At 48.6% G+C, this 18352-nt stretch overlaps 1 pseudogene; it reads right to left on the bottom strand.

Annotated features, from left to right (window-relative positions):
• The window catches only part of LOC111966913 (agrin-like), a 164712-nt pseudogene that overhangs the window by 39428 nt on the left and 106932 nt on the right, over positions 1–18352 (bottom strand).

Raw genomic sequence — 18352 nt, 5'->3', positions numbered from 1 at the left:
GATGAATGAATAGTGCTGAAAAAGATGACTGAATAGAATGAAATTGCTGAAAAAGTGATGAATAGTCTGAAAAGATGAATGAATTAGTGCTGAAAAGGATGAATGAATAGTGCTTGAAAAGATGAAATGAATAGTGCTGAAAAGATGAATGAATAGTGCTGAGAAAGATGAATGAATAGTGGTGAAAAGATGAACTGAATAGTGCTGAAAAGATGACGAATAGTAAGTACTCATGAATTCCTTAAATGCACCTTCGCCACTGAACCCAACTCTTCTTTTACCACGCATTTTCCCCAAAAACTGTCCTGTTCTGCTGTTACCTGAGTCAAAGTGGGCCTCGACGAAGGCCAAGATGGAGTTTGCTGGGAGCCAGGCTGCGGACGCGGACACTCATGAAGTCCTTCTGCACCTCTGACTTCCGGAACAACTCATTCAGCTGAGGCAGGGAGGAAGAAACCCACAGTGATTAGTACACACCAAAGCAATTACATTTTGCAAAGGAGAACTAAATCAAGCATTCTTATTGGACAAGTTTCAGGTACTCTGCTTTCAGTCCGTTTGTTTCCCTCTTTTGTGCCTAATAAAAACCCCAGCAATGATCAATGCGCGAGGCAATAAGCTCTGTGCAGTGGCTCGTTCAATTTGAGTGCAGTGAACTCATTCTCCAGAAGATGGGGAAGACTTTATCTACATCCCAAATGTGGCTCTATTCCCTACGACAGAGCACTACTTTAGGCCAGAGGCCTATAGGCCCTGGTCAAAAGTAATGCACTAATATAGAGCAGTAGGGTGCCATTTGGGATGCACCTATGTCAGTGGATAGGTCTACAACTGTGTAAGAACCCCATTGGGCCTAGTCTGGTGCACAAATTGACAGTTAACTGGAGCTGGGGAATAATTAAATGAACACGTTTATTTTTTCAGAGACAATTTAAATGTCAGGTAAGCCATGATGCACGCTGGCTGCTGATTGGTTTAGCTTCCGATTCACACTGTGTGTGTGTGTGCTTTCGGTGCCCATACGAGGTCTAAATCATTGTCAGGAAGGAAATAGCTGACACTGTACACCATCCACATGGCTTCATGCTTCCCTACTAAACAGAGAATAACATTCATAATGGATCTCACTCGACCGACTCAATGTGAATACCTTAAGGGAGCATACGGTACTGTACCAAGTGCCTGACCTTAATTTGAATCAGTGCTTATCGCTGCTAACCCACATTTCAAATGATCTTGAACGCGTACACTTAGTTCTGCTGTTGTCTCCTCCTCTGTTCACTTAACATGCTCGTACGGGAGCGAGAGACAACACTCCCACCTCCACTTCTTTCCAAACTGTATGCCATTATCCATAATAGTTGCGTGGAATTATTACACAGGGAGCCCCTGCTGTGTGGAGGATGGAACTGCAGGTAGTGTGGCAAACGCCAATCTGTGTCTACATCAGTGTGTGTGCGCCCAGACACAAGCCAGGCCTCTCAAAATCCCCCCCACCGGCACACTGACCCAGACACTAATTTTCACCTTGAGGTGATATCCACACACTAGTCTCTACGCAAGACACACACACACACACACACACACACACACACACACCACAGCACAACACGCACACCACACACACACACAACACACACACACACACACACACACACACACACACACACACACACACACCACACCCACACACACACACACACAGTCTCACCCAGCACACACCACACACAGTTCTCTACCAGACACACACAGAGGGCTGAGGGGGCATTGTGTCGCTATCTAATGCACAACTGGCCCCTGCGAGCGAGTACGATGCACACACACACAGACACACAGTGTTGTTGAGGCGGTAGATTAGGCCTCGGCGGTGGCCAGTGATACCAATTCAAACAGCTGGCATGTGCTGTTGGAGGCGAGTAGCATACAGCACGCGCCACAGCCCTATTTTGACAAAGTACACGTTTCTCGAACAGACTGACGATGACCACTGAATGTAGCCTATCTATGGCTCCTAGCTGCTGCTACTCACAGCACTCTCCGATGCTCCTGGCGTCTCCCCAAACAGCTCAGACTTGGATCCTCCATCTCAGGGGTGTGAGAACACCTCCTGGCCCTCCACCTGGTCTAGGTGCAGGAAGCCGCTGAACCTCAATGGTGGCTGGCAGGAAATGGTGTCACATGTTAGAAAAACACTACTTCCCGTGCCTGGTGAGGCATGCGGTGCCTCCAACCCACCCGCCCCTCAGCTTCAGAAGTGACCCGTTGGGGTAGTGATAGTCTGGGTTAGTGATGGAGTGTGTGTGCATATGTGGGAAGGAGGGTTAGTGTGGTCGCGTTGTTGATTTGGTTGGTGGTTGGTTGGTTGGTGGGTGGGTGGTGGGTGTAGGGAGTTGGGGTGGAGCCTGTGACTGGCCGCGGTGAAAGGTGGAAAGTGTGATTGTGGGATATGGAGGAGTGAAAGAAGAAGGGAAGAGGAGGAGGAGGAGAAGCGGAAGGGTGGAGGAATGGACTGGAGTTTACCAAGACCAGGACTCGTCCCAAAAAGTTGGCAGAGGCACGGAGGACTGAGTAGAGAAAGTTTAGACAGACAAACACAGAGTTAAATGAAGAGGAAACTGTTCAAAGTCCCTGGCTTTGGCAAAGAACACTTCCCCCATCTTCCCTTAAACATCCCCATTCCCTGTTCAAAAGCCCACATCAGACACCCCTATGGCCGCTCTCGGCTTCTGTTCCGCCAACACAGTGCCAGCGTTACACTGAAGACAACTGAAAGAGAAGCAGTATAATTAAGCAGAAAGGAGGAGAAAGAGAGTGGAGGCACTGATAGCTGAAGGTTTCATTGCCTTGGCTTCGCCGAACAAATTGGCCCAAAATCAATTCAGGTGCCCCCTGCTCGGAGTTTGCCTGGGAAAAGGTAAGAGCACTTGTATGATTTCGTGAACAGATGGCCATGAATAGTGCTGAAAAGATGACGTCATATCTGAATTCCTTAATGCACCTTCGCCACTGAACCCAACTCTTCTTTTTACCACGATTTTCCCCAAAACTGTCCTGTTCTGTGTTACCTGAGTCAAAGTGGGCCTCGACGAAGGCCAAGATGGAGTTGCTGGGAGCCAGGCTGCGGACGCGGACACTCATGAAGTCCTTCTGCACCTCTGACTTCCGGAACAACTCATTCAGCTGAGCCAGGGAGGAAGAAACACACAGTGATTAGTACACACCAAAGCAATACATTTTGCAAAGGAGAACTAAATCAAGCATTTCTTATTGGACAAGTTCAGGTACTCTGTTTCAGTCCGTTTGTTCCTTTTTGTGCCTAATAAAAACCCAGCAATGATCAATGAGCGAGGCAATAAGCTCTGTGCAGTGGCTCGTTCAATTTGAGTGCAGTGAACTCATTCTCCAGAAGAATGGGGAAGACTTTATCTACATCCCAAATGTGGCTCTATTCCCTACACAGAGCACTACTTTRGGCCAGAGGCCTATAGGCCCTGGTCAAAAGTAATGCACTATATAGAGAGTAGGGTGCCATTTGGGATGCACCTATGTCAGTGGATAGGTCTACAACTGTGTAGAACCCCATTGGGCCTAGTCTGGGTGCACAAATTGACAGTTAACTGGAGCTGGGGAATAATTACATGAACACGTTATTTTTCAGAGACAATTGTAAATGTCAGGTAAGCATGATGCACGCTGGCTGCTGATTGGTTTAGCTTCCGATTCACACTGTGTGTGTGTGTGCTTTCGGTGCCCATACGAGGTCTAAATCATTGTCAGGAAGGAAATAGCTGAACTGTACACCATCCACATGGCTTCATGCTTCCCTACTAAACAGAGAATAACATTCATAATGGATCTCACTCGACCGACTCAAGTTGATACCTTAAGGGAGACATACGGTACTGTACCAAGTGCCTGACCTAATTTGAATCAGTGCTTATCGCTGCTAACCCACATTTCAAATGATCTTGAAGCGTACACTTAGTTCTGCTGTTCTCTTCCTCCTCTGTTCACTTAACATGGCTCGTACGGGAGCGAGAGACAACACTCCCACTCCACTTCTTTCCAAACTGTATTCCATTATCCATAATAGTATGCTGGAATTATTACACAGGGAGCCCCTGCTGTGTGGAGGATGGAACTGCAGGTAGTGTGGCAAAGCCAATCTGTGTCTACATTCAGTGTGTGTGCGCCCAGACACAAGCCAGGCCTCTCAAAATCCCCCCACCGGCACACTGACCCAGACACTAGTTTTCACCTTAGGTGATATCCACACACAGTCTCTACCAGACACACACACACACACACACACACACACACACACACAACACACACACACACACACACACACACACACACACACACACACTACACACACACACCCACACACACCACACACACACACACACACACACACACACACACACACACCACACACAACCACCACCCACACCACAGTCATCTAACCAGACAACACACACACAGTCTCTACCCAGACACACACAGAGGGCTAGAGGGGGCCATTGTGTCGCTATCTAATGCCACAACTGCGCCCTGCGAGGAGTACGAATGCACACGACACCAGACACACAGTGTTGTGAGGCGAGTAATTAGGCCGCGGCGGGGCCAGTGATACCAATTCAACAGCTGGCGTGGCTGTTGAGGCGAGTAGACATACATGCACGCGCACAGCCCCTATCTTTGACAAAGTTTACACTTTCTCGACAGGGCACTGGACGATGAACCACTGAATGTAGCCTATCTATGGCTCCTAGTGGCTATGCTACTTTACAGCACTCTGATGCTCTGCCGTGATCTCCCCAAAACAGTCAGATTGGATCCCTCATTCTCAGGCGTAGAACACCTCCTGGCCCTCCACCTGGTCTAGGTGCAGGAAGCGCTGAACTCTTCATGCGTGGCTGGCAGAGAAATGGTGTCACATGTTAGAAAAAAACACTACTTTCCCGTGCCTGTAGGCATGCGGTGCCTCCAACCACCCGCCCTCAGCTTCAAGACAGTGACGTTGGGTTTAGTGCCAGTTGGGTTAGTGATGGAGTGTGTGTGCATATGATGTGGGAAGGGAGGGTTAGTGTGGTCGTTGTTGATGGTTGGTGGTTGGTGTGGTTGGGTGGTGTGGGGCTGTAGGAGTTGGGGTGGAGCCTGTGACTGGCCGCGGTGAAAGTGGAAAGTGTGGATTGTGGGATATGGAGGAGTGAAAGAAGAAGGGAAGAGGAGGAGGAGGAGAAGCGGAAGGGGTGGAGGAATGGACTGGAGTTTACCAGACCGAGACTCGTCCCAAAAGTTGGCAGAGGCACGGAGGACTGAGTAGAGAAAGTTAGACAGACAACACACAGAGTTAAAATGAAGAAACTGTTCAAAGTCCCTGGCTTTGGCAAAGACATTCCCCCATTTTCCCTTAAACATCCCCATTCCCTGTTCAAAACCCATCAACCCCCTATGGCCTCTCGCTTCTGTTCCGCCAACACAGTGCCAGCGACACTGAAGACAACGTGAAAGAGAAGAGTATAATAAAGCAGAAAGGAGGAGAGAAGGAGAAGTGGAGGCACTGATGCTGAGGTTTCATGCCGTGGCTCGCCGAACAAATTGCCCAAATCAATCATGGTGCCCTGCTCGGAGTTTGCCTGGGAAAAAGGGAAGAGCACTTGTATGATTATCGTGACAGATAGCCATAATTGTCTCCTAATGTCGCCAAACCGGTGACTAACATAGGCTGGTTAGAATTGCATGATAACAATGATAAGGACTTGTTTTGGTCGCACATCGATTCAATTCTAACGGGGCGGCTATCGACAAGGAGCACATGGGGAGGTTTGGATGGGAAGGAGAAAAAAGACGGGAGGAGAGAGATAGATCAGATCGAGAAGACAAACATCAGACGAGCAGGATCCGTGACGGACGAAGAGAGGGATGACTATCAGATCACTTTGAACTGTGAAAGTTACAAGGCCTCGTCGAAGTTTAACTCGCCTCTTGCAACTTGCATTGGAAGTGTGGTATTACATGGGAAATCATGCACATGACTTCTTCATTCAAATATATAAAACTTAGCATAACATACAGTACTACACTTCTCAGATGGTTAAATGATGTGGCAACAAAGTATTAGTAATTAGAATCACTCCCACAGATGCTCAACTTGGCTACCCCGGATAAAATCTTGCGACTACGCGGATGCATCATTTTCTTGTTGGTGTACTGTGGGGATTTGTACGGTTAACGGAACAAAAAACACAATCACTATGTCCAACGGTGCACCACTACAATTTCTCCACACCTTCTGATAACTTCATATCGCCCGATAAACGCTGCCATCTGAGGCTTCAGACGATAGGTGTTAGCGACTAGCGGTTAGCTCCTCTCAGAGAGATCACTGACACTTTATCAATACAGGAGAAAAATAGAGCGAGACGCTCCGCTGATAGATATCGCACCTGGCTGGTCGCCACAGACTTGTCATTTCCATCCTAATGACTGTGATATCTGGGTGACAGGCTTAACCCGGGAGGAGAAATAGGTCCGGCATATTGATTAAGGCGCGAGACGCTCTATTATTGGTAACAGTTTGGCTGAATGAGCTATCAATCGATCGGTGATGGGCGGGTGTGACATCATCATTAGCGCCTTGCCACAGCCGACATACAAGGATATTCACGATGCGTTTCCTCATTCGTGATGTGGCGTGCTGCAAATGTGGTTTGACATAATGCACTTCATGGACGGTAGTGACTATTTACGTTGCCGTTTGCGTGGCGAGAACGAAGCAATGCAGCTCCAGATTCAATATGAGCATAATGTTTCATATTCAAAATGTGTGCCTCCTTACGGAGTTGAAGAAGGGGGGTGGGGAGGTCGGGGAGGGGAGCGGGAGGAGGGGGGAAGAGGAGGGAGGTTTTGGGGTTACTTACGGGGGCAATTGGCTCCCTCAGAGCTGCTGGAGGCCGTCTTGCCGTCGGGACAGCAGCCGAAGGGAGTGTTGTCACACGACGAGCGATCTTCCGCCGTGGGGATGGTGGTGGCCGCGGCTGTGGGGTCTGGGGAGGAGACGATTCATAATGCTTAATACCACTTCACAACGGTTCATAACAATTCATCACGCCCTCTTAACCCCAGCCTCAAATAGCTGCATCTGGAGCTCATCTGCATAATGTGAACCCTCCTGTAGTGGCTACATAATAGTGTGCAGACCATAATAATGGCACTAAGTACTTTGTGACGAGGGCAGGTAAATAACCACAGAAACAGCTAATCTCTTCCACTGATTGGGCGATCGCTAACTTTCTACTGATTGGGCGATGGCTATCTCCAAGTCTTTGTCCCAGAGAACATTGCTGTAAATCTAGGAGTACCCTGGCTGTCTCCCTACGGGGTAAAGTGGCTACTCTCACAGTACGTGAGGTAATGACCTGCAACCGTTTCTCTCTTACGGGGCTCGGTGTTCTCTGAGGAGCAGCTTTACGGTCACCCCGAGATTAGAAATGATCGGCGAGCAAAGAACCGCGGCTCACTGAATAAGTCGTAAAGACGTCAGGCTGTCTCTTCAACGATTCTCGCCGTCACCCCCGTGAGCAAAACCGAAGCCGCCGGGACAGCCGCTGCGTTCCTGGAGAAACGACTGTGGAAAAGGAGTTGGAGGGATGGAGGAGGTTAGAATCTACGGGGCATCTTTATGGGCATGGCGATTAAGTTGTGGGGGGGTGGGTGCTACGGCTCAGAGACTATGTATTGCTTCACTTCCAGAGCCATGGAACTGGCTAACAAACATCCACCCACCGCAAACCCTCCCCCCAATCACACACACATAGACTTAGACACACACACGCATGCATGCACACACACAGACAGGAGACCCAGGTCTCCTTGGCAGACAGGCCATGGGCACTCCGGTCCACTGCTGACAAGAGAATAAATCTGCAAGGGGGGTAAGCGACTGAGGAAGTGCAGAGGCTTGTGTTCCATCAATTCAGGAGTGTCACAGCACGCTGTTGGGCAACTGAGGGGTCACAGAGCTTTGGAATGGTAAAAAAACTGATTGTAAAGGGTTCGTCTAGCAGTCTCTGAAGTGTGGTGCATCGTGGAGTGGTTTAGCTATAAGGCCAGAATGCAGTAGAGGGATTTTAGTGTGTAGAAAGAGAGTCGTGTTTCCGTATCAGTATGTAGCAATGACAAGGTAAGAGATATTCTTATCAAGCTAACAACTCAGGCTTGAAACAATCCCCCGACATAAGCCAATAACCTCATCAGCTTTTCTGTTTTCCAATTCTACTAAATCAGTTACGTGGTGAGAGAAACTTTTCAAATGTGATAATAGCTTTATATTTTGAAAGAATGGAGGATACCGTAACAACAGTCTTGGGTTTAGAATGCATTCTGGTATTTCTTTGCCTAACATTTGGATTAGTCCTAACTGAAAGCAAAGCACACTTTGAAAATAATATCAGATAGTGACCTGTTCAAATGTTTTATGATGTAGCAATGAGACATATCAAACCGTGAGTCAGGTCAGAGGCCCATATTCAACCCTTTCCTCCCACTCTGACCTCTGACCTCGAGCAGAGCAGCATTATGGGTAATGAAGTGAAAGAGCTTTGATTTACCAACTGGCTCCTCTCCGCTCGCCTCCAGAACGCCGAAGGCGCTACCTTCCTCCTCATTCTCCTCCTCTTCTGCCACCTGGTCGTCTCCGCTGGGCTCACCGCTCCCTGAGTCCTCGAAGGCTGTAGGGGAGGAGCCAGGGCTGGTGTGGCTGGGCAGGCGGGGGGTGGTGGAGTGAGGTGGGTGGCGGGGGGTGGTGACGGGCGGTTGGTGGTGGTGCGGCCTCCGTGGCCATGGGGGGCGGCAAGGCTTCCACGAAAGAGGCCGGGGGCCCCTCCGTTTGATCATCGTCCCAGGGAGAGAGTGATGCGCCGTAGTGCGGCGACGTGAGCCTGACGTGGGCGGTGGGATGCGCCGTAGTGCGGCGACGTGAGCCTGACGTGGGCGGTGGAGGGGGTGGTGGCGGCGGCGTGGGAGGTGGGGGGGTAAAGAGTGGGTCGGCCGGCCGGCTCTATGATGCTTTCTGCATGGGGAAGGAAGGAAGGGGAGGAGAGGAAGCAAGGAATGGATGAATGGGTAAGCAAAGATGGAAATGCTTTGTTTTTTTCTGGCCTTATAGCCCCCATGTACACCTTCAACCCCCCACCCTCTCCATGTTTTTAAATGTTGTACCGTTTATGGTTCAGTCTTGCGTGTTAAGGTCATTTCAGGCACCTGAGCACCCAATACTGATCGACATACAGGAAGCACAGGCCAGTCTCATTGCAATATGGAATATACACTGAGTATACAAAACACCTTCCTAATACTGAGTTTTACTTAAGTCCTTCACACCACCGCATACTGTTGAATTCAAATGCACTGCATCCTGCTTGTGTACAGAGAAGAATAACGTGGCCTATATAGGGTTAAGCTGCACTGCAGTTGCACTGGCGCGCGTGCGCGCGTGCGTGCGTGCGTGCGTGCGTGCGTGCGTGCGTGCGTGCGTGCGTGCGTGTGTGTGTGTGTGTGTGTGGGTATATGTGCCAGTGTTGGTGTCTGTGGGTATGAATTATGTATCCATATCCACATGTTGCCCTCCTGTAGTGGAGCTTTAATCACAGACAGCCAGGGCCTCTGGTGATGAATGATTGATATAAATGGGGCAGAAAAAGCAGGGTTTTGCTTTGGCTTCAAAGACTACAGACTCGGCTCACAGCCGCACAAGCATCCGTCAACTCCGCCGCATCAGGCAGCCTTGTCAACACAGTCGCACACACGCCATCCGAAAAAAACAGTCTCTCTGCCGTCAGCAGAGAGAGGGACACACTTTTAAAAAATTTGAGCTGTGACCACCATTATCCATGCAAGGCTTTGGTATAAAGACAAACATTTCTCGGCTAGAACCGATACAAAACATCCCCAGGGGGAGAGGTGAGTCGAGAGCTGGTGGGGATTGAGACACTATGAAGTGTAGCTGCTTGGATGACAGCGAGCCAGCCAGGCATAACGATACTTGTGTGGAGGGGGAAAAGAAAAAACTCATTTGAATTCGGCTAACATTATGAGTAGGATTTAATTGCACACTAATAATCTCTTATTTGATCGGCAATTACGTTGTGAAGTGTGAAATGTGATACCTTGACGAAGTGCTGGATATTATCAGCCAGGCACCCCGCTATCTTCCACCCTGCTAGGCTCCAGAGGAGGAGGCAGAGGAGCCAGCCTGGAGAGATACAGTATGTCAGCCTAGCCCTGAGAGTGCAGCAGCGATTGCTATTGCCGTGAGCGAGGCGGTGGCACATTTTGCTTTTCCTCTTGGCTACACCTGTCACTCATGTGCCAAGCCTTGCGTCTGGCGGCACCAGGGGAGCGGGTGTCTGGGATACGGCATCCGTTGGCGGCAAATGCACCAGGATAGGTGGGTAAAAGAAAAAAAAGAGAAAGCGAGAGAAAGAAAGATGGGAAGAACAACTGGCAGTGTAGTCAGTTCGGTGGAAGCTTTCCTTAATCAGGTTTAACGCTCCATTTGCAGGCAGTTTTATCGGCGGGCGGGCGGGAGAAAAATCATTGTCATCTTCACTTGTCTGGGCTATGTAGTTATCTTTGAAAGGCGGTTATTAAGATTGTTTGCAGTGTCTGCCATGATCAGTGGGGAGGAGGAATCTGATATTGGAAAGTCGAGAGGAAATGGTAGAGGGAGAAAAACAGGGGCGGAGGGGGAGAGAAAGAGAACACCGAAAGAGTCCGAGACAGACCAGAGAGACAGAGAAATAGTGTCAAACAAGTTAAGAAGAGTGACGAGGGAAAGTATAAGCAGGCAGAGAAGAGAGAGAGAGAGCGAAAGAGAAGAGAAGAGAGAGAACGAGAGGAGAGAGAGAGAGAGAGAGAGAGAGAGAGATGGATAGAGAGAGAGAGAGAGAGAGAGAGAGAGAGAGAGAGAGAGAGAGAGAGAGAGAGAGAAAAAATACAAATTAATCTGTGAAAAAGGGAGGATTGAGGGAGAGGCGTATAGACAAGAGAACCCTGACTAACATTCAGGCAGAAAACTGATGATGCCATATGCTTGTGTTCACTGCCAATTTGCCGCAAAAGTAGAGGTGATGACACCATATGGGAGAACCAGGCCACTGGCCAACTTCTGGACAAGATCGGTGCCAGAAGTTTGTCATTCGTTCAAATACCATCTTTTAATGGCTTGTACCTTTCACGCTTTCACCGGTTTTCACCTGGATTGCTTCATCTAGCTCTGAGATGGGCTACATAGCCAGAAGCAGTAATGCTGTGTAGTATAGAGCAGACTCAAAAGTGCCTGAGAGATGGGTCAGATAACAGCAGTAGTCATTTGATGTACTTTCTGCAAAACATGCTTCAGTGTGGAGCCATTAGCACTGACGTACAATACGACAGCAGAGTTACATCAGACCAAGGAGGCTTGTAGCTCGACTATGGTTTCTGTAGGAATGGCATAGGCCCTCAGTAGTGCTTCTATGCTGGATGTTAGCATTGAAGTTATTTCTGTAATTCTTACTAAGAGCTGCATCAGATCAGCGGGAGACGAGGGACGGCGGCGGGAGGAGGGTGGAGCACTGCTAATGCTAATTTGCACCCAGTCACACGTGAAATGAGCTCGCGCTCTAACCCCCAACAGGGGGGCGGCGGAGGAGCCTGCTACCCATGGCGCGACCGCATCCGAGGGAAGAAATGAAAAGAACTGCTGTGACAAGTCGGAGGCCCGTCGTGTTCATCTGGCTTTCCCCTCAGGCTCAGCAAGAGAGAGAGAGTTACAACTCTCTGTTACAACTCTTTCTCCCTCCGAATAAGGCTACACACGAGGTAAGGAATTACATACTACATGTCTCATGTGGGCGGCAAGTAGCCTAGCGGTTCAGTAACTGAAAGGTCGCTAGTTCGAATCCCTGAGCCGGCAAGGTGGAAAAATCTGCCGTTCTGCCCTTGAGCAAGGCAGTTAATCCCCAACAACAACTGCTCCCCGGGGACCGATTAAGAGGGGTTGGGTTAAATGCGGAAGACACATTTCGGTTGAATGCATCCAGTTGTGTTGACTAGGTATCCTCTTTCCCTTTCCATCGCCAGGCAACAGAGAACGAGACGGGAGTGAATTTCACCGGTAACGAATCTCTAATCACCAGATGCTCCGGGCCTATCAAAATGCTGTTGGCCTCTTATAGAGAAAATTACTGTTACTCCTGTGTACCTGCATGTATGAGTCTGCCACAGCTCTATTTCAGAAGCCTTGGTTAGGGTATTGAGGTGGAGCCCCCGAAGCATTGCACCTACTTTAGGCCTGACAAACCGCACCAAGATCAGCAGGGAGGAAGAGAATTAGTCGAATTGCTGTTTTTTGCGCACGTCTGATCTGTGGGCGCAAGCGATGAGGTGAGCAAACGTTTTCCTGTGCGAGATGCTAGGCACCTGACGCTGGCCCATGGCCAACCTTCCTGTGCCCGCCTGCCAGCGCCTTCCCAGTGCCATGCTGTCCTCGCGGGCCCTGCTGTGACGCTTGTTGGTGCTCGGCTCAACACGTCCATCGTACATGAAAGCCACGGCCTTGGCGCTTGTCCCAGTGCACACTATACCACTCAGTGAAGTGGTGTACTCCATCCAGCTAAAAGATGCGACAGGGATCGAACGATTCCCCACAGAGGTTTTGGGAGCTAAACCTCCCTAATCCGCACAGGGTTGCAGGGTATCAAACAGTGAAATGTCACTCCTTTCTGGGGAATCTGTGGCTCAGGCTCCATCCAAACAGCAGCATCTCTATCTACAGGGGAGCACCTAATTTCTCTCCCAAGGCTTTGTTTTCCCTCTTCCTTGCTCCTCTCTGTCAGCCACGGTGTTGATTTCACTCGCAGTGACACCGCAATCCCAAGCAGGGAGGATAATGGGTAAAGAGCCTCAGCTGTCATCGTGTGTGCTCACAGGTATGTGACGACAAGCCAGCTGTTTGTTATTTCCACAACCGGTGGCCACAGAGAAACCTTGTGCTTTACTGCTAATTATTGTCATATAGAGCCCACACACACACTACACTATATGCCCACACACGCTACAATAAAAACACTTGATGATATCTTGTGAAATCAGTCTCAAAAAGTGTTTTTAAAACAGTTCGACCGTATAAGGGGTTACTACAGTAACGTGTAAAGTAAAGTTGATGTACTTCTAAGTATAACTATGCAGGCTATCCACAGACAAACTGAAACCAGTGAAAGAGACAGTGACGCAATATGGCACCAAACCCAAAGTGGACACACCCCATATCCTCTAGTCCCTTGTCTTTGACAAGGAGCCAGATAGAGAGAGAGAGGACAGTTGGTCTTTCCGATGCCTGTGGCATTACTCATTATCTTTTGATATGGGCCTGACAACAGGAGTTGGACATCCTCTAGTATGATGTATGGAGGACAAACGGGGCTCACCTGTACACTGGCCAAAGCGTTCCACTGTGATGTGCTTGTCCTGCCTACAGGCAATGGTCCTCAGCTGGCACTGGTCAGCGTAGGTCACCCCATCAGAGCCACACACCTGCTCGGGAAGAAGAGAGAACAAAAAGAAGCTAGGATCACAACTTGTTAACTTTCGCGTTGCCTACTACCAACCACCGTCAATACTAAATGCGGAACTGAAGCTTGGTAGTTCCAGGTGCTGGGGTCCGGATTCTGTACAGGACTACTGACAGTATGAACTGATTGGTCATGGAGAAGAGGCCTGATTGGTCATGGAGAAGAGGACTGATTGTGTCATTAATAAGTGACTGATTGTCATGGAGAAGAGGAGCGTTCTGAAGTGCTGGTCATGAGAAGAGGACTGATGCATGGGAAGACGATCTGGAGAAAGACGGACTGATGGTCATGGAGAAGAGGACTGATTGGTCATAAGAGAAGGGGACTGATTGGTTCATGGAGAAGAGGATGAGCTGGTGCATGGAGTAAGAGGACTGACTGGTCATGGAGAAGAGGCCTGATTGGTCATGGAGAAGGACTGATGGTCAGTAGAGAAGTAATGTGGGACTGATTGGTCATGTGAGAAGAGACTGGATTGGGCATGAGAAAAGAGGACTGATTGGTCATGGAGAAGAGGACTGATTTGGTCATGGAAAGAAGGAGCTGATTGGTCATGGAGAGAAGGGGGACTGATTGGTCCATGGAGAAGAGGAAACGACTGGTCAATGAGAAGAGGACTGACGGTCAGGAGAAGAGCACTGATTGGTTCATGGAGAAGAGGACTGGATTGGTCATGGAGAAGAGGACTGATTGGTTCATAGAGAAGAGGACTGATTGGTCATGGGAGAATAGGACTATGGTCATGGAAAGAGGAGCTGAACTGGTCATGGAAGAAGAGGCCTGATTGGTCCATGAGAAGAGGAACTGAATGGTCATGGAAGAAGAGGACTGATTGGTCATGGAGAAGAGACTGATTGGTCATGGGAGAAGAATGGACTGATTGCGTCATTGAGTAAGAGACTGATTGGTCATAGAGGTAAGGGGACTGATTGTCATGGAAAGCAGGACTGACTGGTCATGAGAGAAGAGGGACTTGACTGGTCATAGGAGAAAGAGCCTGAATTGGTCATGGAAGAAAGAGGCACTGAATTTGGTCATGTGAGAAGAGGACTGATTGCCCGTCATAGAAGAAGAGGGACTGATTGTCATGGAGAATAGGACTGATTGGTCATGGGAGAAGAGGACTGAACTGGTCATGGAGAAGAGGCTGATTGGTCATGAGAAGAGGACTGATGTCATGGAGAAGAGGACTGATTGGGTCATGGGAGAAGAGGTCTGATTGGTCATGGAGAAGAGGCCTGATTGGTCATGGAGAAGAGGACTGATTGGTCATGGAGAAGAGGGACTGACTGGTCATGGAGAGAGGCCTGATTGGTCATGGAGAAGAGGACTGTATGGTCAATGGAGAGAAGGCCTGATTGGTCATGGAGAAGAGGACGATTGGTCATGGAGAAGAGGACTGATTGGTCATGGAGAAGGAGGCCTGATTGGCTCATTGGAGAAGAGGACTGACGTGGTCAAGGAGAAGAGACTGATTGGTCATGGAGAAGAGGACTGATTGGTCATGGAGAAGAGGACTGATTGGTCATGGAGAAGAGGACTAATTGGTCATGGAGAAGAGGCCTGATTGGTCAGGGAGAAGAAGAGTGATTGGTCATGGAGAAGAGGACTGATTGGTCATGGAGAAGAGGACTGATTGGTCATGGAGAAGAGGCCTGAATGGTCATGGAGAAGAGGCCTGATTGGTCATGGAGAAGAGGCCTGATTGGTCATGGAGAAGAGGACTGATTGGTCATGGAGAAGAGGATTGATTGGTCATGGAGAAGAGGACTGATTGGTCATGGATATGAGAATGTAGAGGCCCACCTTGGTCTTGTTCTTCTCGTCACAGTCGGGAGAGGGACATTCGCAGTGGGCTTGACCGTTGACCTCGTCACACAACGCGCCAAACTTGCAGTCCAGCTCATCACATGAAGTTGGGGCATCGGCACCTGAGATGGGAATGAGGGGTTGAAATCAACTCATGGGGACAACAGATAGGCAGCTATGGCATCACTGGCCGTTCATCTAATTGGGTATTCCTGGTCCTAATCATGATGCTCACATTAGCATGTGTGCTTGGCGCTCTTAACTGTCCTTTTATCCTAGTTGATAATTGTCATCATATTTGATATGCACAGCACTACTTCCACATATATAAACATCGGTAGGTTATGCAGATGAATGAACAGTTATACTTTCCATACAGATTCTATTAATGATGTGTCTTTAATATAAAGTAAATATGTGGACTCTTTTCAAGCAATAAAAAATGAAGGATTTGATCTCATTGTCTTGTTTTGGCCGGGCGTCTAATCAGCACTGATCTCTGGTACTTTCACCAAGGAACCTGTTAGAAGCGTTGACACATATCGCCACTGGGTTGCATCAGCAGCAGCATCACCAGCAGCAGCAGGGGCTTGGGCCAAGAATCCTACCCATGAGCCCCTGAGGCGCCAAGTGTGGGCTCTCTGTGCTGACATAACAGCCGTGCGGAGCACCTCCTCTTGGTTTTCATGTACCCGTTCCATTACCACGCCCCCCTTTTTTCATCTGCCGGTACGCCACAGAGCACCACTGCTGGGCTGGGACTATTGACTTCATTAAGCACTTGACTTCCTGTCGATAGCGGACGGTGGGTCTTAATGAGACAGTGCCAGGACGACACAGCAGGGGCTCACCTTCCCTCTCCACCAACTGGAGTTGTGTGTGTATTCATTGGGCTAAATTAGAATGGAAGAGGGCGAGGAAAACTGCTGATAGTGGGCTAAAGTTAAGAATAAATTATTATTTTACAATGACAAATGACTGGATAAATAGCCAAAATATAAGTGCTTAAATTTATATTTCCCATTCTGATTTGTTTTTCCTTCAGATAACACCATGAACAACGACAGCTATTTTACTGCAGTTGCTTCTACCGTTTCTGCTACTTCTAGATGCTGCTAAAAAAACGTGGCTTGACAAAAAACCATTGAGTTCATTAATAGGCTGCTGCCAGGCCGCCCCCTGGACGAGAGGAGTGACAGGGACTAGACGAGAGCCGAGGGGTTGCCACGCTCGCCACGCTTCATCGATGGCGCGGCGAGTCAGCAGGTGGCACGCGTCAGTAGGCGGGGGCTCCACCTTACCTGTGTCGCAGCCGCTCATACCCATCTTGCTGCCGTCGGGGCACACGTTGCACTTCATGCCCTTCACTCCCGTCTTGCAGGAGCACAGGCCTGACATTTGCTCGCAGTCGTCCCTCACTGAGCCCACCGCGTCGCAGTTACACGCTGGAATACAGAGGGTGAGAAAGAGAGAAAGAAAGAGAGAAAGGGAGATATGAATAGGGAGAAGAAAGGGATGGAGAGAATGGGATGCATAAAATACAGTGAATAAAAGTCCATATGTTCATCATAATGAAAGACGATCCCTCTAGTCTGTCCCTAACACTCTCCAAGATTCCCCATTATGCTTTTAAGTTCAGGAATACACACACACTCTTTCAACACACTAACACACTCTCTTTCAAACACACACACACACACACACACACACACACACACACACACACATACACACACACACACACAGGCCACCTCAGAAGTGACCCCTGGCTTGATGTAAATCTCAGCGCTTCATTGTCGGGGGCTGGGGTCAGAGATAGTTCAGGCCGAGGCCAGCCAGACAACCCTGGGGCAAGATGGGAGAGGGTAGAAGGGCCAACAAGATCACAGAGAGCCACCAGCCCGCAAGGGACAACATCAAAACCCATCATGTTCCWGGAATCAATGTTTTTCCTCCTGCTGAACTCTGCACTGATGTGTGTACTGTTTGCTTGTCCGTGAGTAAGCCTCAGGGGGCCAGTGTTGCAGTCAGGAAGCACGCTTTCCCATGTGCTCAGAGGGCACTTTTGGTACTGCAGTTTAGCTGAAGACAAGCCCAAAAGGACAATTTTTATAGATGGCCCCATAGACCCCTTTCTGTGTTTACAAACATTGCCGCATGAGTGCATTTCACACTACTTTTGGATTATAATTGGATGGTAGGGCTCGTATGAACGTTCTGCTTAATATAATGTGTGTGTCATCATCGCAAATCAACTGCATTATACTTAAAAAACACTTCAACTTCAACCAGTAAAATGGCTCTTTGGCTAGCTTTTGCTACAGCATATATTAATGAGCGTTAGCATTCTAGTGAACAACTAACTGCTGCATCCAAAATAATTATTTTGCAAAGATCACAACCAAATGCAATCTAAGTGGGTGTTCAAGCAAGAATCAAAACATCATTGTAAGCGTATGAGAACCCCAAAAAGTTATTTTGTTCAGAAGTTAAAAAACATAAATGTATCTAAATGTTGAATGGGCACAGATGACAATGGCTTTCTTACTGCCACCAAGAGTAGCGCGCATCTGTGCGTGACGTCAGTGTGTCGTGTACTGGAAAAGGGTTTATAGAAAAGTCACATTTTAAAATTCCTAAAACGGCACTTTAGTTTTCACCTTTGTGCCAAAAATATCCATTGAATAATTCAAGTAATCGTCTTCGAGGCCAATTGTTCTTCCATCACTCACAGCCGAAGATATTAACATTTTAGAGTCATCCAATATTTGTGATGTTTGTGGATGACGTCGTCGCTGCTCGTGCTGCTTCCACTGAGTTCTAGTGTGTAGCCGTTATCGGCTCTGTAAAGCAGATGGCAACCACCACGAAATGGTGTATGCGAACGTGAGTGGATTACGTTGAAAACAACGGTCGGCCATCTT

The sequence above is a fragment of the Salvelinus sp. IW2-2015 genome, linkage group LG7, assembly GCF_002910315.2.
Source record: "Salvelinus sp. IW2-2015 linkage group LG7, ASM291031v2, whole genome shotgun sequence".
Lineage (NCBI taxonomy): Eukaryota > Metazoa > Chordata > Actinopteri > Salmoniformes > Salmonidae > Salvelinus > Salvelinus sp. IW2-2015.
This window is presented reverse-complemented; position numbering and strand designations above follow the sequence as displayed.